Genomic DNA, 21421 nt, shown 5'->3' on the forward strand with positions numbered 1-21421 from the left:
TATATTCATGTTTCATGTTAATATACTGACGACAGTTTCAGCATCTCACCGGTCATCGTTTACACACCAATAATAAATAATAATTTGCTTTTATAATAGGCAGTCAATTGTAATGACATTTTTTTAGTTTTAACACAACGATTGGAAAAGTTTAAAAATGGCTTTAAGTCATGGACTGCATCTTAACCACTTAATCAGTTGGCTTTTTTTCTCCTTTTTAGATATTATTTTCAGTGACTTTATCTCCTGGCTGTTCCACCCCATTAACTAGTATTGATTCCCATAATATGAGTAATGTGCTGCCTTGTGTTTTTTGACTAAACTCAGCATTCGTTACTCAGTTGCCATCTATCATCTCGTTTATTTAAACGAGGGTAGAACGAAAATTACGTAAACTCACCAGATAACCACAACATTAAACTGAGCTCAAACAAAAACTGGACGTGATTGTTTAAGACTGAGTGCATGAAACTTTTTAAAAGCAGTGAGGGAGTTTTCCAGAGTATTGTCTTACACTCAGTGGCATCTTCTTTTGTTACACCTTTCTAGTACCAGGTTGGACCCGCCTTTGCTTTCTGAACGATTAATTCTTTGTGGCATGGATTTAACAAGATGAGGAAAACATTCGGGAGTAATTTCGGTCCTTATTGAAGTAATAGCATCACACAGTTACTGCAGATTTGTCGACTGCACATGTGGGGGTCATTTGAGTACAGTAAATTCATTGTTGTGTTTAAGCACTTTGAGATGATTTGATCTATGTAGGAAGACTGTTATCCTGCCGGAGGGCAGGGATGGACAGTCTGGTACACTGTGGCATGTAAACGATGATCTGTTGGTACTAAGGCAACCAGAGTGTGACAGTGTTCCATTATACAAGCAGCAGCATCAACCATTGATAAAAGGCAGAAAAGATCCAAGCTTTCATGTTGTTTACTCCAAATTTTGTCTCTATCACCTGAAAATCACAGCAGAAATGGAGACCAGGACCAGGTAATGTTTTCCCAGTCAGAGAATTGCAAAAAAGTGAAGTTATTTACATGCTTGGTTTGACCTTCAGCGTGCCTAAATGTCTGAATGCAACGAGGTGCTGTCATGTAATTAGCTAATTGGATATTTGCATTTATGAGTGGTTGTACCTAACGAAGTGGCCAGTGAGTGTAAGTCCACTCTGAGTGAGCTCTTTGCAGATGTGGAATATAAAGCCCTGTAGCTGATATTAAGGCAAGGCTTGGCATGTTTTTAGGAAGCCTTAGGTTTCTGCCTGGGGCAGTGCTTTTAAAGCATGTTTCTATAACCAGTGAACCAGTTTTCACTCACATGTCTTTGCCCAAGGTCTCCACTTAATAGCTGCTGTATCAGAGTTGTAGAGCTGTAGCTGTGAGGTTAATTCATTTGTGCCTTTAATGAATTGCATTATCAGATTATACCTTTTGTTTACTTTTACGTTTAAGTCAGTAGATCATATTTAAGAGACAAATGAGTTTGAGTACATGTTATATTTGTACTTGACGCTTGGTGAAAGCTGCTGAATACACTCTGATTCTGAAAGAGGAGTGCAGGGAAATTGGCTTCTGTGAACACTGCACCTGGAGCTTATGTACTTTCCCCTATCTTAAAACCAATATTGATAATCGTGTCTGTATTTGTGATGTGTTATTAGAGTTCTGTCTGAGACTGGGCAGCAGTTTCTTCCTATCCGGTTAGTGCCGGTGTCTGATGTTATCACAGGAAGTGTTTTTATTTGAAGGAATTCTTCCGTCTCTTGATGTTTTGCTTGCTGTGCTGAGATATGAACAAGAGCAGGTTGTTAAAGTGTTTGCATCATGATAATAAACGAAAGAGACTTGTGTTTTTGTGATGATGCAGCACAAAATCTATCATAGAGAATGCCAATAAAGATCTCTCCAAAAGCTGAAATATCACCAAACAGCTGTTTGTGTGGTTAGAAATTTCCACACTTATACAGGTTAGATTGGACTACAGTGTGGATGAATATGGGCATTACAGGGCAGCGTGTGTTCTTCTGTGGATAAGGATATTTATCTAGTTTTTGGAGGTGTCACTGCCACGTGTTGTTTTTATTTATTTTTTGAGGGGTTGGGTGATTTCTTATTCTTGTGGTCACACACAGTAGCAATCAACATCTTTCACAAGACACACCAGTGTTAAAACTAGCATTTCCCAGAAGGTACAATATGCTTGCTAATATCCTTTTCTTGTTAAACACATACCTGAGGTATATTAAATTTTATCATGTCTAGTGGCCATTCAAGTGAAAAATTAGCTGTGTTACGTCAGTATATTATATGCTATAGGATTAATAGTTATATAGGAGCTTCAGGGAAGTACTTGCTGCTTATGAACGGTGGGAGTCACCTTGTAGATGAAAATATGAGGCTCTGGATTTGAAGTCAGTTTTTTTTTTGGCATGGGATCCTGTTTGGGTTAGAAGTGAATATGCTTGATTTAAACCAAATGCATCTGGCAGAATCCTACTGTATGAGAACCAGTATAACCAGGTTCCAGACTGGTCAGTAGTGAAATATTGATAAGCACCTGAACAACCACAGTCGTTATCGGTGTTTATGCTAATGCTGGTCAGCTAGTCATAATGAAGCTGTTTGCATTCTGTGCACTCTATTCAGGGCTGGCAGGGCAAAATATTCAGAAATGTTAAATTACTTCACATTTTAATGAAAGTACACCTGAGTGCAATACACTGTGTGCAAATAGGTAGTCGTATGTAGGCAGGGTAACTCCAGCAACCTCAGGAAACGCACATGTGACCTTCCTTAAAGCAGTGCAGTGTGTTTGGTTGCTCTAAAAGCAGCAAAGTGGTTGCACTACCAGAGTGAGGTTTCCTGGCCCTGATGCTGATGGGATTTTCCAAACTAACAATGTGACACTTGTTTTTTTTTTTTTTTAAATAGGTCTGTAGTTACTCACTTGGGACATAGTGTTTGTAATTATTAGTACTTAGATGCGCAGCAGCCTCGGCTTTGTCACTGGAAGAGGTCAGACACCCAAATTGGGCAGCAAGGTGCTGCATTGGTTTGCAGTCATTTCACAGCAAGGAGGCCCATGGCTCAAATCATCTGATCTTGATAGAGTTTGCTTGTTCTCCCTGTGGCTGCATGGGTTTTGTCCAGATACTCATGCTTCCATCCATATCCAAAGATATTGATGTTAAATTAATTTTGTACTGGCCAAGGATGTGAGGTAGATGAAGGGCTTAAGTACAAAGAGTAAAGTGCTGTATGACTGTAGACTGATATGTGGTCAGTAAGACTAGAAAGCACTGTATGAATGAGCATCCAACCCATTCCCCACTGGCCTGTCTCCAAGTTTGTTGTAAAAGCCAAGTTCATTTTGGTACAGTATCCTCTTCCTGGTGGGAGCTGCACTGACAGTGAGGAGTAACTCGTTTTGGTTTGCTCATGAATGTTCAGATGTTTATTATTATGATGTCGCCTGTGTAGGCAGCTGGACTTATTTTATAAGTTCAATACTCCCCATCAGCTGTTAGAACTGAAGAAGCTTATTGGATGAGAGGTGAAACATCTTCAGCTCAGCCACTTGAGACCATCCCCATGTTAGACAGCTAATTAAATCACATGAATAATTCTTGAATTCTGTTTAGGTGTCTCTGTTTCTCAGCTTCAGACTGCTAGGTATGTCCTTGCCAGCTCACTGAGATTCTGACACCTGTGCTTTTCTGACTGCTATCGCAGGCCAAAATATCTAAATATCTGCTGTGAAATGGCCCAGTTGTTATTTTCTCACTGACTGTGATGAAGAGAAAAGTGGTCAGAATTTGGCTTGATTGCTCGTGCTGATAATTATACCGTGGAAGGAGATGGAGGTGCTTCTTTATGGCAGTCCTGATTTGTTTTTTACCACACTAGAGTGAGAGGGTTCGGCTGTGGTTTTCAAACACTGAAGACATTAATTGCGTTGTCTTTTGTGACGAGGGCCTGGATGAATCATCAAATAGAGCTTGTGCCTCTTGACTTGGATTCTATCAAACTATTCTGCTCTTGTCAGAGAAAATGCAGAGGTTTAGAGCTACTTGAATAGCTGACTGGTCACACTATGGAGGAGTGAGCTCTGCTACTCTGCATCATCCTCTAAATCTGCTTTAAACGGCAGGAAAAGTTAGGCAACATAAACCATGGACAGCTTGTTCCATTTGTTTATTGAAACACAGAAGAATGGTTTCTTTGCACTAGAAGACAGAAGTAAATGTTTTGAGTGAAGCTTCTGACAAAAACAGATGCAGCGGCTCAGAAAATGAGAAAAGAGCAGAATGACAGTCCTGCTTTTACTTAGCAAACAGCAGCTCTTCATGCACCGCCTGCAAGCAGTAGGATTTCTCGGCTCACTCATCTCCAATAATACTACAGTCACACTAGGGAAAACAGTAGTTTGGGACTTTGACATGATCAAAATTACTGCAACAAATAAAGCACAATAAACTTGTGATCCTTTTGCCTTGTTTTGAAGACGGGTAGGGCAAGGCTGTGACTACTTGCAGTCAGTTCCCGTCCTTAGAGCGACTATGAGGCTTCAGGATGGAGATTAAACTGAGTCGGTGTGCTGGAGAGGATTCGTAGCAGCTTTTGGAAACTGGAAATAGTTTTATAGAAACGAGTTATAATTGAATTTGAACAAATATAAATGTTTAAAATATTATTTAAATTTGTTTAGATCTGTGTTATACTGATTGTCATTTTCTTTTCATGTTGTCTGTCCAAACATGGATGGAATGAGTTCTGTTGACGTTATATTGACCATGTTTCAAGACACTAATTAGGAGAGTTTTGTATGATAATTGATTTAAGTATTTTATCGCCCTGCTCCATAAAAATCTTTACTTCAAACATTTGTATAAACTTATAAAATCCCCAATTAGGATCATTAATGATGTAGGATTTAGAGACCACACGATATTTTGTTTTCAGGTAAAAAACTGTGAAGGTCATGGATTTTAAAAAATGTAAAACTGCACAAGTTTTGTATAAAGTCAGATATAATCTGCAACTAGGAAATGTACAGAGGATTTTTTTTTTTTTTTTGACAGAGAGGGAGACTATAACCCGAAGGCTAAGCTAAACTTCAAGACACCTAATGCACAAACAATAGTAAAAACCTTTTTTTTTTCATTTGTGGAGAGAATAGTTTCCCATCTGTTTCTGTCTATGTCTCTGTCTATCTATCTACTGAATATAAATTTTGAGGCGAAGTCAAGGTGACGATTGTAAGTTGCTAGACTGTGGCGCATTGGGTAAGGATTATGAAGTGATTTATAAACGTGCATAATTGAATGGGTCAGGTTTGCAATTACATGCAATCTGTTTGTGGTAATACGATGATAATTTGAAAATGGTTCCTATCTGCATACACAGAAATTCACACGAACTACTTGCCTTTAGAGTTCAGGCAGATCCTCATAGATTTGAAACAGAAATGATGAAATTCTGCCACACATGGTTACAAAGTTGCTGCAAGATTGCGAATTACCTGCAAATTCACCTTGCCAGTTGGCAACTAGCGATCTGAGTCCTCTATTGTAAAGTGTTGTGGTGTTGATGAGTTGATTGCCAACACGTTGCAATCAGTCTGTCTGTTTAGAAATTAAATGGTAGTTATTTGCAAACCTTCACCGATCTGTTTGAGAGTGATTGTCGTTGCTCCAAGTTATTCTCTACAAGATACGGAGAGATGTCACCAAACTGGAGCTCTGGGAGAGATGTCACCACTTTCAGGGATTAAATGAAGCTGCCAGGGCAGACTGTGGATCACAAGTCCCCAAAATTCCTAGTTTCAGTGAGCGTTTGGTTGCTGCAACTATTGTCAGTTGGTTGGCAAATGTGAAAAATTTCATTGTGCGAATCCGTTGTCCAAGTTGCTTGGAGGTTGCCTTGCTATATTGTACTTTAGCTTGACTGAGCAAAAAGCAACATGTTTTAAATGGGAAAAACAGTTTTGTGCACACCTAGTGGACCTTAGTCATTTCATTGTTACCCTTAAGGTACTGTAAGAGCCACTCGTGACTGAAGCAGTTGAAAATAACTGCTTTATTGCAAAAGTTGATTGTCAGTCTGGAAGACATTTCCTTCACTTTTTAATACATTTGATTTAAACACGTGGTAAGATTTTTCCTTTTTTTTTTCATCAGTGTAGCTTTACAGTTCAGCCCATTGTGAGGCTGAGTAGTCATTAACAGCATGACTTAAAATAGTGTGAAAGCTCTACATTGACGCTCAGGTGCAGTCTCTTTTGGGGTGGTACACTGCAATAATTTAGCCTTGTCAAGGGGCTAATCACCCTGGCTCCCCTCCCACAATCCATCAGTGTCTGGAGGATGAGGCTTGCGGGCTTCTGGCAGCTGTTGTCAGGCTGAGTCAATCTGTTATGGTCTACGCCAGCCTGCACGGGAAGGGGGAGAGAAAGAGCTCTCGGGAGGACACGGCAAGCGGGGCTGCTGCCACTGCTATGGCAAGATAACAGGAGGAGTTATATGTTGAGAGGGCAGGATTTTACTATTTGTGTGCTAAATTTCGCTGTGTTATCTGCTGACTGTTCTGTCTGGAAAGTATTCATAGGGGAGAGTCAGGTTTGAGCATGTATGACTTTGTGAGGACCTGCCTTGACATTAGGTTTAGCTGTTTTTATGTATAGCCCTTTATTGCTGGGGTTGTGTTTTAACTGTTGACCTTCAGTTCAGACATGTCTTTGATTAAACACTTAATTGATAATTAATGATATAATAGTAAAAACGGTTGGTGGCTGGTGCCTGTGTTATGTAAGTGCATCTGTCCCTGGTTTGTTGCAATGTTAAGCTATTCTGCTGATGTGAAATTTATCAGTTGAAAAATAATGTACTTCTTGTAACTTTAGCATAGTGCATCACAAAAAGACAGCACCAGTCTCTGTTTAAGAACAAAGAACATCCCTAATTTACAGTCTGACAGTGCCAATAATTTCCAGGGTTTAACTCAAAGCTGCAGCTGTTTTGACATAAACAGCTTCCATGTCTTAAAATGAATTGTCAGTGGCGTAATATATTTACGCCAACACTGTCAAAGAGAAATGTGCTGAAATTGGTTATATTCATGGAGCAAAGACAGTGTTCAGTGGATTTAAATCACTTTTGAGTTTCAGCCAGACAGGCTATTTTTCTATGTGATTATTGAGGCTTACAAACTAGTCCTATTTATGGCTTTAGCCCAATTGTTGATATTGCAGCCCTGGCACAGAGTGGTGTTGATGCTGGGAGAGAGAACTGGCAGAGACCTCACAATAAGACTCAGTCGTCAAGCAAATATTTGGAGGCATACTTCCATTTGTAGTCTGTTCAGAGTGGATGGCTGTCCGCAACTTTGCGAGGGCAGACTGAGAGGGAGAAATCTTTCAAATCGTGTTGGTGGATGTAACACTACATTTATAAAATAGCCAAAGGTCACAATCAAATGATGCAGCAGGGGCTTGCAGGCATCAATGAAAACTAAATGAGGGTTAAAGAATGGCCTTCTTTAAGGTAGATGTTAAAGAAGCAGAGGTGTGATTACTACTGCAGTAATGATTTTGTTTTATCTATGTTTGCCACAAACCAGGACGCCTGCATAGATTTTTGTTAGTGCATGATAAATTCTAATTTTGCAGTGAAAAAGATTTTAAAAAATATCTGATTATGGCAGAACTTTAAACGCATGTAGCACGTGATAATGTAAGAGCAGCTTTTGGTCAAAGGAATAACGGATGATCTGCAGATCCTCTGCTGACAGCTGTCCATCGCCACATGGAGATCCCTCAGATTAAGTCGATGATATTGATCTCTCTCTGTGACTTAGTCACTATGCAGCTTAAAAAATATTGTCACAACATTTTTGCTCATTTTGATCAGTATTGATAATTTTTACTGGGAATGCACCCATTGGATATTTGTACAGGATATTGGCACAGGATATTGGCCTGATGCTGACAACGTACTGATCTGTTTAATTCAGTTCTATTTTTTTTTTTTCATTTAATTTATTTGTGCCTGATTGTTTTCTCAGTTCTCCAGCCTGTAGCTCAGAAATCAATCTCAGAATGCTATGTTCCCTAAAGGGCATAACGAGGCGTGGCACACATGGCACACCACGGCAGTAGAAGGACTCATCAAATAACTATTCCAATTATTTAGGATGATACATTTTTTTTGCCCTTAACTGTTTCTGTGATCATTATAATTTTTTTTAAAACGATAATGTTTTATCTGATTATGCCATATTGTGTTGTATAATGAAAAGTCTTCCTAAGTATAAAACATGACATTAGTACAGTTAAATCTGAGATCATAAAATACAGCTGTAGTTGCATCTATAACAAAGTTATTTATGATGCACTTGGGTTGTATTTAATCAGTGTTGCTCTAAAGTGACTGCTCCAAGGAGAGGATATGTTATTTAGTTAAGTGCATGTTGCCTCGACCCCTCTCTCCTTGTGTCTCTACCACGCCTCCTCCACTTGCATCTCTGGTGGGAGGCGCTAAGGCGAGAAGAGGAATTGAGGATGGGCGGTTTGGGAAATTGAAGCGGGTGGTTTATTGTTCTGTGTTTACTTTGCTGCATGACAACAGCAGCTAGCAGGACAGCTAATGTAGCATGAAGGAAGCTAATGGCAAAGACGCAGCAACTGGGGAGTTATTCAGTGATTGAAGGACTTCAACGAGATGATGCTTTAGCTTCTCTCTCTCTCTTGCGCTAAGAGTAACATAAAGGTTTATTAGTCAGTGCAATCTCTTACCGTGTTTGTGTGAGAGAGAAGGTGCAGAAAAAGGAGAAACCTGCGTCTGCAAAAAACAATAGTAAGCATAAACCTATGGACTCTCCTTGATTTAAGAATTTGAGAGGATTAGTCCAAAAAATTAGGCATATTAAGTAAATTTGTCAAAAATGTGTCATATTTTATATTGCCTTAAACTTAAAGGATGGATTTCAAGTGTATTAGTTGAATACTGTTATCAGATTTGTGCTCGATATCAGTAGTAATCAAAGCGTCTGTGTTGGTTTGGAAATGGAAAAACTTGGATTGGTGCAGCAATTATAATTACTGCTTGCATTTGTTACTATGAATGATGCAGGAGCTGTGCACTGATAATAATGTAAACATAATGTGTTTGTGTGGTGTCAGCTCACAACAGTGTTGTTGACTTCTATAAGCTTAACAGAGAATTGGATGGTATTCTGCTTGGGTTTATAAAGATATCTATCTGTTGTTTGACGTTAGCATTGCAAAAGCCTAATATTAAAGAACTGTTCAGTTATTTTTTTATTGTAAATAATACAGGTCTTTGCTTCTCTGGAACAAAAAAGGTTAATAAAAACAAACAAATGATGTATAAGCTCACTTAATTACATAAGATAGTTTATTTTTATAGTTTCAAGTTTTATTGTCATGTTTTCCAGTACAATGAAATTATTGCCTGTCAGGTGTTTATTGGCAGTGGGGTCGATTACTACCAGACCATACTCCATGATTTTAAATATCAATGTAACAACTACAAACCTGCTACAATTGGCATCAGTTTGGGTTTACGTTTTTTGGACAAATTAACTGAAAGGAAGTTCAAGCAATATCATCTCCCCTTCTTCACCTACTTTCTCTACTTGTTAACAGGATAAAAGTAGGTCTGCTGTATCTGTGTTGAGACAAACTAATTAAAAAGTAACAAAGTTGAAGCCAACTGTGAATAATTGCATTCGGTTATATATACATAACCACAAAGTCTTAAAAGATGCAAGGCTATGGAAAAGGAATACCAAATGGCATGCTATAATTTAATAAGGAAAGTAATTTTTAAGGTTGTCAGACATCTCTCCTTAAGGTTGGCATAAAGACCCCACCTCCTAGACACAATCAGGCATTCACGTCAGCAGCCGAACTTTTCACCAGTCGGTGCCAGACTTGTCTAAATGTAAAAATAAAATAAAATAAGCTACTTCCCAGCATTAATTAACTCATTCAGCCGCATTTGTTGCTTCATGTTTAATCCGCAGACATTAATGGTGTCGGTCTTATAAGTCAGTTTAACTTCAGTAAGAAAGAAAGCATAATCCACAAAATGCTTCTTTTTTTTGTCCTATAATATATTCAGCATACATAGAGAAAATCGGGATTTGGAACTCCCTGTGCTTTGGTGTATGTTACACAGCTTTACTTTAGATGTTGCTTCTTTGAGGAAAAAGAGGGTTTTTTGACACACCAGAGCCTCTGCGGCAGTGAACTTGACATGTGTTCAATCAGAGAAGCAGTTTCCACTCTGGAATACAGAAAAACTCTTTCATTTTCTCTGCCCTCATTCTTCTTCCTGCCTCGGACGAACTGTTGTAACACAGAGAGACTGAACTTCGTGTAGTTGTGACGGCTGGATTCACTTTGCTCCAGATAAAGTGTGATAAGAGCCAAAGCGACTAATTGGGGTCGACCATGCCTTTTCAAAATTGTGACATCTGGGCTTGTGAAATGTTCTAAGATGGTGATTAATGAGATGAATACTTATTTTATTATAAATCTGCGTGGCTTTAACAGGAAATGGATAATGAAAGCACCTGGACCCCCCAAAAATCCCACAAACTGAGAGATTCTGTACTATTTTGGCTGAAGATAAGAGTATAAATGTGAAGTGAACAGTATAAATACAAAGGTGAGAAATATACAGAGGCCACATATAATGAGTTAAAGTTATTTTTAGTAGTTTCCATTTAGGGTGAGATTTTACTAGATTCTGCCAGGAGGAAGAGTGCATGAGAGGCTTGTTTGTGGCCTCAGACTCTTCTGTCCTATTTCATCTCTGACTAAAGTAATTATGCAGACTCAAATGTTTAAATGAGTACCATGTGGCAGCCTGTAATTAGATTTTTGGTAATGAATGGGTGAAATACCAGTTGCAGGCATTCAAGCATAGAAGTTCACTGTAAAGACGAGATTTGACAGTGTAGCTTGACAAGGGACAGGGATGTGTCATTTAGACGCGTCGTTACTTAGAGGATGAAAAGACGGTTTGAACTTTGGTTTCCCGAAAGTTTCTTTTCTTAGAACTGACTTTGCTCATCACTCGAGAGACTGACAGAAGTTCTCATTATTCTGGGTCTAACAAAAAAATAATTGATGAATCAGCGCTACTCATTTGTAATATTACAGAAGTGAATTTTAAAAGAAAATACCAGTGAGAGTCCTCCACATTTTTTGTGCGCAAAGAAGAAAATTCAACACACCTAGGGTATCTTCTCGTTATCTAGATTTACGTCCCTTACTAATGTCATCAGCATACGCAGTCACGCGAAGCTGGTTATCAACTCATTAAGTTAACCTAGAGTTTCTTCTGTGCATTCACATGCAAGGGATGGCATTGTCATCCTCTGACCAATCACAAACATGGATATATGTAAGGCAGTAAAGCGGCTGGTTTTCCAAAGGAAGTTAAAATTATACAGCAGCTGCTGCTGCAGTCAAAGCACAAGCAGGAGTGCGTGTATGAGTGGAAGAGCAGTGTGGATAATATAGTATTTAAAGCGTGCGTTTTAAGTGCTTTGGTCAGTAAGACTGGAAAAGAGCTACTCTATTATTGAGGTATTGGTTATGATTAAGGTTTTATTAAATTCATGTTTAAAGGATAGTTTTAGTTTTTATTCTTTCTGCTGCAGCCTCTGTGAGTGTAAAGATCAAACAAAAACTAAATTCAGTTCAAATGTAGGCTTAGTCTATGTGCAATATAGGTGCAGGGACATGCAAAGACATTGGAAAATATTCAAAAACATTAAATCCTCGTGCCATCTGCGTACAGATTGTTTAAGGTATTCCCAGAATGCTAAGGCTGTTTTCCAGAGCATTGATTGGTCAGTAGGTGGTGATTTCATTCTTGTTGATCTTAAATCTGGAGTCTAGCCTGCTCCAGAGCAAATTGTATTTGCATGATATGTTATCATGGTGATGTACCCTGATAAGAAAGGAATCACCTTCACAGTAAAGAAAACCAAGCGTTAAGCCTGAAGTTACTTAGATAGGCTCAAATCCTGCTTTGTTGTTCAGACCTCTGGCAGCACTAGAAGCTCAAAGAACATTGATTAATCCATGCAACCAGTAAGCCCCAGTAAGGCTGTACAGTGGCAAAAGTCATAATCACAATTCCTGCTTATTTAAGTCACACACAGCTAGAGACTGGTTGCAGACCACCTGAGAACCACTGGTCTTAAGAAAAAAAAAAAGTGGATTCCTCGATTGGTTGACGAACAGTTGCGAGCATTTGGTCACAAAGACGTATACAATTCCTTTGGTTGTAAGTAGATTACACTGGTTACCATTAATTTGCTTGGAAGACCCCAGCTTGTCTGCAAACACTTGCAAACCATTCACCAAGTCATAGTGAACCTATGAAAAGTGCAACACAAACCAGAAACAAGAGCATGTTTGTAAGTTTGTAAGTAAAACTTGTGCCAAATGTGCAATTTCACTTGTATTTTTATTTTTTATTTTTATTCCTATTTATTCTATTTATCCCCTTTGTATATTTTATTTATATATGTCTCTTTATTTATATATGTGTATATATATATAATATTCTGTAACTCTGTAACTTCTGTCGTTGCTGTGCTTTTTTGGAAACCGAATTTCCCAGAGGAACCCACCCGAGGGATTAATAAAGTTTTATCTTATCTTATCTTATCTGAAGCGTGTTGGTTGTAGCAGTATGGCACAGTTTTTACTTTAAAGGCAAACATTCTCTGTTGTCGGTGTATGTCACAATTTTCATAATTCAAATGCCGCTCAGAGAGTAAATTACAAGTGTTTGAAAACAAATATGTGACTTCCATGCAAACTACAGGTGACCGTGCAACCAATTTCATCCAGCAGCAGCCAACAACCTCCAGCAACCACTCTCCAGACCGTTTCAAAATATATATTTTTCCATAGAGATCGCAGGTTGCCAGATCTGACATGATTACACTTCAAAGTCTTTTTAAAAGTTTTATAAATACATGGGCTTGGCATGAGCTTCAAATGCATTTCAAATGGAAAAACAAAGAAGTGCAATTAAAGACTCGCAGGTGGTTGCGGACAAAAGTTTGTCGTTTTGGGATTTGAGCCCAGACCGGCCTGTGATTTTTGGACAATGGAGCCTGTCTGGCACAGGCAACAAACTGACACCTCCATCACGCTGCTGAAAGCCGACCGGGTGAGAGACCTTTGGCAATCCGGAGGCAACTGACAGCAAATTATAGTTTATCTTTTATCTCTGTAGATGTAATTTTCTCCCTTAGCTTGTCTCCTCTCTGTCACAGTCAGATATTGTCTGCACTGTGGATAAAGCAATAACTGTGAAAAACCCAGTCAATTCTGTATGTCACAGTCAGTCTAAGCTTTTAGTTTCACAACAATTCTCGATACAAAACAATATCTGGGAAACTCTTTGTGCAAAGAGACCGCAGAAGGACGCTGGAGTATGTGAACCAATAGATGCTCTAGATAACACTCAGCTCCTAAGTAAATACAATTTTAACATAAAAAGCATGACCGTGCTGTTGGGGAAGAGGAAATGCCAAAGGAAAATTGTCAAATACTGCTTTTCATACCACTTCAAGAAGAATTAGTTGCGCATCTCGCCTGAATTTTGCTCAGCAGGCACCTCATCTCATGCATCTGTTTGAATGTGGATTCAGTGTAACTTGAGCGCATTCACTTCTCCTTCCTGTCCTCTGTAGCAAACTCTAATTCTTTGTTGTATTTTTAAAATCTTTTTCTCTACATTAAATTGGACGTTATTTTGTCTGAGTTTGTGTACAAAGAGAGTCTGTCCAGCATCATGAATACGTGTTTTCAAAAAGCAATAAAACTGGAACCTTAATTAAAGGAAAGCGACAAAAACCAGCTTCATGTTTTTCTGCCAACTCTGCCCTTTGTTTTCAGGAAGGAGCAAAGTAACAAAGCTAACTAACCAGTTTTGGGAAACCGAAGAATACATGATTATATTTTTGCCTACTGTGCGAATTTCTGGCAGGAAAAAAAGGCCAAATAAAAATTAAAGATGTCAGAGGATCTCTTTGGAGGCTTTTTGGAAGCTGAAACTCATTAGACAAAAAATGTGTGAGCTATTGTGTGGTGACAAATGGAGGAGTCCTCTGTGTCTCTATGTCTGCTTTGACTTTAATTGGCTCTCACATTCGCAATTCTTCTCACCACCACGGCGAGAGACTCTCCGTGCCTCACCCCTGCGGGGCAGCTCGTGCCACAGCAGTTAAACAGCAGAGGCTTCACTGACAGATTAGCACCTCCTGCAAAGGCAGAACGATTCATTTTGTTTATCGCTCTCCGAGCGCTAGGTCACCGAAGATGTTCGCAGATGTTGGTCTACATTACCGGTGTAGGGTCTTTCGATCATGTGGGTGATATTTGCATCTGTGCATGCATTTCATGTGAGATTTACTCTGGGTTGTCTCTTAAATGATAAATATGTGCACTCCAGAAAGGACACAGGACTTTTATTTATTTATTTATTTATTTTTAAGGCTCGTGTGTAATCGTTGTCATACTGCAGGAGCTTTGGAGGTTGGAAGTTACCCAGGCCCATCTGTCATGAACTCATTCCTCCTCTCCCGCCCCTTCCCCGGTCATCACTCTCTGTCTCTTTCTGTTTATCTACATCTCTGTCTGTGTCTGTCTGCACAAAATGGTATTCAGCAGAGTTATAAATACTCATGATTAGACCTAGTGATATTCGCTTGCAAACAAGAGGGCAGTTTAGTGTGGATTTTCTGTCTGCCTCTGTTTGTCTCCGTCTCTTTTAATGCACACACGGATATATAAAGGTCATCGCACCCATACATTATGTACAGAGTAGGAGGTGATCCACACGGAGGGCGAAATTAATTGCTCCTTCTCTGGGCGATCATCGCACCGATACCCCTGATAGTGATAACGGCCTCATTGTCATTTCCTCAGCATTATTTGATAATGAAAGAGGGAAGAAATGAGCATCCACTGAACCGTTTTCAGTTCATAGAGCAGTGTGGAAAAGTATTTCATCCTTAAGTTGGTGTACAGTCAGAAATGTTTCTGCATGGTTTTTGGTGTGGAAGAGGTGCATATTCCAAAAAATAGCTTCTCTGTTTATGATATGTATGTTAAACACACTCACTAACTGGTGGGGGTTTTTGTTTTGTTTTGTTTTTTGATGAGAATACCTTGGTACTCTCTGCAATACAAACTGAAGATTGTAAAACTCATAAAGTAAAGATTTATTGCAGGAATCCTGCCAGTGAGAGGCAATTTTTTTTTCAACTGTAAAATCATCTTGGAGGGTGTCGCTTGTGGTGGTGTTGAACTGCGTTGCATAATTTAGCAGTGTTTAGCCTACCCCTACAGTGCTTTTCAACAGATTTAGATTGATTTGTGACAGTTGCGGTTGGTAAGAAATGTGTCCATGAGTGTGGCTCTCTTAAATGAAATATTAAGCAGAAATATTTTTGTTTCTCATCTTCAGATATTTTATTTGTTAAGTACTCTATGACAAACAAACAACAATATAATCAGTTCCAGATGAACTTCAGCTCCATTGTCTTGGATGAAGTTGATGGCTATCATTCTTGTCCTTGATCTGCAGCATCTGGGCTTTCATTGTGCTTAGTGTGATCCTCTGCTAGCAACAGACCTGTCTAAAACTGAGATAGAGTACATCTGACTACCGTATGAAATCAATCAAACACAATGAATTAGGGGAAGCATCAGGGCTCACTTTGGGGTGAAAAAAGAATGTGAGGATTGTTTACTAGATTGTAGATGACAGGATGATGATGATGATGATGATGATGATGATGATAATAATAATAATAATAATAATAATAATAATAATAATAATAATAATAATAATAAAAAAATATGTTAGACATTTGGCAAATATACCCCGGAATTTCACCCAAAGCATTTGTGGAAAGACACTACTAATATAAAAGAGAAAAGTCTGATCATTTTTCATTTGCATGCACAGTATATGAGTAATGCCTTATGATATGCATTTGGAACATGAAGAAGTAATTAATAGGCTTTCATATATATATATTATATAGTCTGGTATATAAGATTGCTCAGGTTAAGCAGTTTGGAAACAAAGCCAAAGAAGAGAGGCTGAGATGGTTTGGACATGTGCAGAGGAGGGATGGTGGCATTATTAGGAAAGGATGCTGAATGTGAAGCTGCCAGGCAAGAGGAGAAAAGGACAACCACAGAGACAAGTCATGGATGTAGTAAAGGAGACATGCAGAGGGTTGGTGGGACAGAGGTGATAGGGTGAGATGGAGGCAGATGATCCATTGTGGTGTCCCCTAAAGGGAAAAGCTGAAAGAAGAAGACAAAGATAATAGTCAGAGGTAGGTGGAGTATGAACTAGTTTGGGATCGGTGTCATTTTTATAATTGTTAAACCACATAAAGTTGCAACATCATTCACTGTTATGCGCTTATTCTGGAAGCATATTTACAACCACAAAATGCAACAGCAAACATCACAAATGAAATAAAATGAAATATTTCAAGCAAGGTTTAATGCTACTCATCAAGTAGCTTCAGCAATTTAAATAGGACCATCAATTGCTAGCTTTAATCAAGTACTCTTGTCTTGTCATAACTCCTATGAGTGCCTTACAGTTATTTCTGTAACATGCTAGTGATAAAAGTCCTTGAGATGCCTCTGTCAGCTGTCTGCAGATGAGCTGTGATCCATGGCTACAACAGCTGCTCCCCTCACACAGCCCTACCACTGTGCCTTTGCTGCAGCTGCCTCCACCTCCCCACCACCCCATCACCTCCACAGGGAATGCCATGCTTCGAACTCCTCAATGAAATTACAATTAATTATGGGAAAGGTAGTATGCAAGCACAATGAGCCCAAAGCCCCTTAAGGAGAGAGTAATGCATCAGGGTAACCTGGAGTCCCAGCAGGCATTAAGCTTTTCTCAAGTGCAGAAGCGTGTTCTTCGAAGACCTGTTCTTACTGGCCCAGTAAGCTAGAACTGCGTACATTTAAATTAAGGTTTCGGTTTTGCCTAGTATTTAACTACAGCGGTATGTTAGCGATGCATTAAAGTGACAAGAAACACTGTTTGACCTTTTACATATGCTCCCCAGCTAGGAAAATAACAAGTAGTAAAATGAAATGCAAATATGATAAACTCGATTCCCCCCTCAGAGCTCTACTGTAAGGTAAGGTGTTTAGATCATTTTTACAATAAGTGGTCCCGGTCCTACAGTGCATATAAGCTTCACACTGCTGCAGTATGTGCTAAGTGGCTGAAACTAGAGAGATACTGTAGCCTACTGTACTGTATTGTGTGATGCATTGCAACTTTGTCCTTGAGCGGTGTTATTTTTGAACATTGTCTTTTAAGTATACTGCAAGCTGTGGAAACAACAGGCTCAGCTATTTCACGTCATTGACAGCGGTGTAACCGGGCGTTTTTCTACAGGAGTGACCAGGTTTATTACTTATTCCTTTAATATAAGGATTCATAATGGAATAATAAGTAATTCATTGGATTTATACTTTTTTCATGAACTAGATTTGATTTTTAACATTTAACTGAATAAAAATCCCACATTGGAACATTTACTTGTGCAAAACTTGTGCAACATAACTGCTAAGCAACTTGTTTTCTTTAGATATGAAAAAAATAATCAAAACTGCTTTTGCAAGAGAATACAGGCAGTTAAATATTTCCTTCTGCCCTTGAATCTATGACTTCTTCTCGCTGTCTGTCAGACTCGTCGTCATCTGCTGGCAGAAAAAAAAAACCTCGCTCTCGACTTTGTTGCAGGATATGTCATTCCTCAGAAACTTCAGCTTTTACTCATTCACCAGCTGCTCCAGCAGCAGCCTTCCTCCGTGTCACCCCCCCCCCCCCCCCACACACACACACACACACACACTCATGAGATGTGGTCCTTGAGTCTGACCGATTGTAGCCGAGTAAAAACCTGTTATAGCCGAATGTCACTGCTGTCTGTGTTCTGTGTTTCTTAAAGGAATTTCTGGACCGTCTCAAAAAGCACTGCCAGGTTGCAGAGACTGTTCAAACATTTATACAAGCTCTTGCCCTCAAATGCCAGCAGCACCCCCACTTCTTCATTCAGGCTCTGAGCCGAGCACCTGCTGCTGTCATTCTTTTCACCTCACATGAATACGTGTGTTAATTCCACACGATGAATTGCAGAATGTTTGCAAGCATCACAACATAGATTCTGTCCCACTTTTTTTTTTTTTTTTTTTTTTAAGGTTTTGTTTCCTGATTTGTCTCAAGCTGTGAAATTGATCTGGATTAATATAAAAACCAGTCCTGCATCAAACCAGTTTTTATTCCTCTAAATCAAATTAACTCTCCTGGACTCCCACATTCTGTGTTATTCATAGGACTGACCAGCAATTTGCTGACTGAGTCGTTGGTTGCTCATTGCACACCATGTTGAGCAAGAGTGTTTTTTTTTATCTGGGTCATCAGCTGTGCTTGAGCTTCTCCTTTCCCTTGAGAAGACTACAGAACTCCTGGTTTAACTGCATCAGAGGATTTCATCCTCTGAAAAATGAATGGATTGCATATCAAATGCATATTGATTTTCTACTTGAGTAATGTTATATTTGTACTATAATATACAGTGATTAGCCATCATAATGGAAAATCTATGTGAATAATTATGACATTTGCTGCCTGCGGCCATTCAGTTAGAGTTGCAAAGTGGCTTTGTGTAACATTGTAAGTGCACACCGTGATGCATAAGGTGAAGGCAAGGACAGGCATGCCGGTATCGCTGCGTTTCAGTGTTTTATGTGGCGCACTGTTACATCTCTTCTGCAAAAACCCACAAATGGAAATGGCTACAATAACAGCTCTTTAGGTGCTTCACACCAAACCAGCTTGCAGCTCAGCTGTAGGTAATGATGGCATTATCATTGATCCCCCACAAAGTAAGTCCACAGTGATCAATGCTCTCCCATGTGTTTTCCATGCAGACAGCAGTGAGATTAAGCCGCCTGTAGCAGGAGGCCAGACAGTCTGCAGATTAGAAAGTTACAACTGAAGGGACTGAGATTTGGTTTTATCTATGTGTGTGTTGTTCTGTCTCCCAGAAGCAGCTATAGGAAGAGTTTTAGGCCAGCATGTTTTTGGCTTTGGATTAGACCCGGCAGTAGTGTTTGCCAACATCTGCCTGCCATTACCCGGGTGACACTGGCAGTCATGCAGTGATTAATCGGACTGTTGTGATAGTTCCCGTTCGGTCACTCTGCACCTCAGGCACATCACTTAGCAGCAGGATGGGGGTCAGCGTTCACAGGGTCATATGTCCTGGGAGCTTTCTGTGTGTACCTTCCTAACTAAAGCAGAATGCAGGCCTTTAGTTACTGTGCAGGACTATCTCATATTAACCTGTCATGCTCTGCATTCCTGTGTGCAGTTCCACATTTGTAGCCTGCAATGTATCTATTGCACACTGATACCCCGAGACTAAAACGTGTAGAAAATTTAAATCAGTTACAGATGGTAAAGTTATTTTAACCGTGTAAGTATGTGTGTTGCTGTATTACAGCTCTGATTTGAACTAGTTAATGAATGCTTTTGGCAATCTATGTTTGGTTATTAAATTATTGTTTTTAAATAACTATAAATATCTTTGACAAACGAAGCGATTAATGGTTCATAAAAACAAACAAAACATCACTGCTTGCTTTTATGTATTTAGTGTTTATCTGGTCGTTTCAGTGGTTTTTCAAGCAGAACTTTTTGAGATTTCACTCCTGGTGATGTGAAGATTTTCCCATTTGGGGTGGCTGTAGCTCAGAAGGTAAAACAGGTCATCCACTAATTGGAAGGTTGGTGGTTTGATCGCTGGCTGCTGCAGTCTGCATGCCAAAGTATCCTTGGGCAAAATACTTTCTTCAAGTTTCTCTCTGATACATCCTTTGGAGTGTGAGTAAAGAAAAGAGATGAAGCGCTGCCATGTTTTTACAAATATTCTAAGCAGGTGCTCATCAGTAGGGTGAAATGACTAAAAAACTTGCTGAGATTTAAAAATATCTAATAAAAAAAACTAGAAGCAAGGAAATGCACGACCTACGCGTATCGACTAAAAAGTCTTCATCAGGGAAAGATAGAAAGCACTTAGAAAATTGCTTGTATGAATGGGTGAATGAGGCATGTTGTATAGAGGTGGTTGGAGTGCTCAAGTAGAGTAGAAAAGCGCTCCAAAAGAACCAGTTCACTAAAACGTTGCAGACAAAATGGTTAGTTTATTCAAAATTGTTGGCAAAAAAACCTCGTTACTTTCCTGTGTTGTAAACCTATTTTTGAGGGATCAAAAGGAAAAAAACCCCAAAACATTTACACAAAGCTGCACACAAGTTATGAAGAAAAGATGTCTTGTCATCACAAAAACAAATCTTTTACAGATTTCCCTTATTGATATTATGCAACGTTTTCAGTCTTGCGGCTTTCAAACTTGCAGATCTATGGCGGTCATTCTAGGCAAGACGGGATCACATGCCTGTCGTGTGATTGGCCGGCCCTTTTCCTCATTCCTCTCCTTGACAGGCACGCTCACAGACAGATGCACAGCAGCTGTATTGCAGGATGCAGTTTTTCAGGGCGCAGTAATCTCTAAACATCAGAAATGCCAGCCACATGGATGCAGCAAGGCGACGTGATCACTTGAAGCAGACAGAATGAAAAATGGCTTTTTCCCTCAGTTTGTTTTAAGATCTTATCTGCGTGCGCTGTGATCAAACCAGGCTGCAATGAAAGCGTTACATCCACAGATGTTTGAATCTACCAGTAGCCCGGGGAATAACATCCTTATCAAGAGGAGCTGTTATGTTGGAAAAAGGTAAACATCACCTGCATTCATCTGGTCTCTGCGACTGTGTCAGTCGGACCCGCTTTATCGAGGCTCGCTCTCAGTGTTGTGGGTTTGGTAACGTATTTGATAAGGTCTGTTTGGCGCTTGGCCTCTCGCTCGACATCCTCAGGGCTTGTGGTGTGATGGATTTGTGGCATGCTGCTTCTAGAAGGAAACAGTCTGTAGTGAAATTTAGATTATGCTTATGATGTAAGAGTCTTTAAGAGACATTCAGGGCTGTGGAAGAAGAGGTGCTGTGACTTTCAGTATTGCTGGTTTTGCCCTAGAGCTATCTTTTCCCAACATCTGCACACTGAAAATGCAGCTCCTGGGGTCTTTCCCCCCCCCCCCCCTACTTTCTTTTTATTTTTTAACCAGTTCTGAGCTGTAAGGTACGCAAGGTTATTCTTGCACATACCTCCACTGGCCTCAGGAACTGAAATAAAACCAGCAACCCTACAGCTGGTTTCCTTTGTGTGTGCCTGAGCCTTTTTCTTTCC

At 39.5% G+C, this 21421-nt stretch overlaps 1 protein-coding gene across 2 annotated transcripts in view; it reads left to right on the forward strand.

Moving 5' to 3' along the window:
* extl3 (exostosin-like glycosyltransferase 3) overlaps positions 1-21421 on the forward strand; it is a 37485-nt gene that overhangs the window by 715 nt on the left and 15349 nt on the right. Inside the window, exon 1 of one of the 2 annotated variants that reach the window (XM_040018545.1) lies at positions 20086-20909. The exons of the other annotated variant lie outside the window; for it this stretch is intronic. The gene's annotated coding sequence lies outside the window, so the exon portion shown is untranslated. Of the gene's footprint in view, positions 1-20085; positions 20910-21421 lie in introns of those variants that run through there. 2 annotated transcript variants of the gene reach the window in all.

Source organism: Simochromis diagramma, unplaced genomic scaffold (assembly GCF_900408965.1).
Source record: "Simochromis diagramma unplaced genomic scaffold, fSimDia1.1 OVJJ01000802.1, whole genome shotgun sequence".
Classification (NCBI taxonomy): domain Eukaryota; kingdom Metazoa; phylum Chordata; class Actinopteri; order Cichliformes; family Cichlidae; genus Simochromis; species Simochromis diagramma.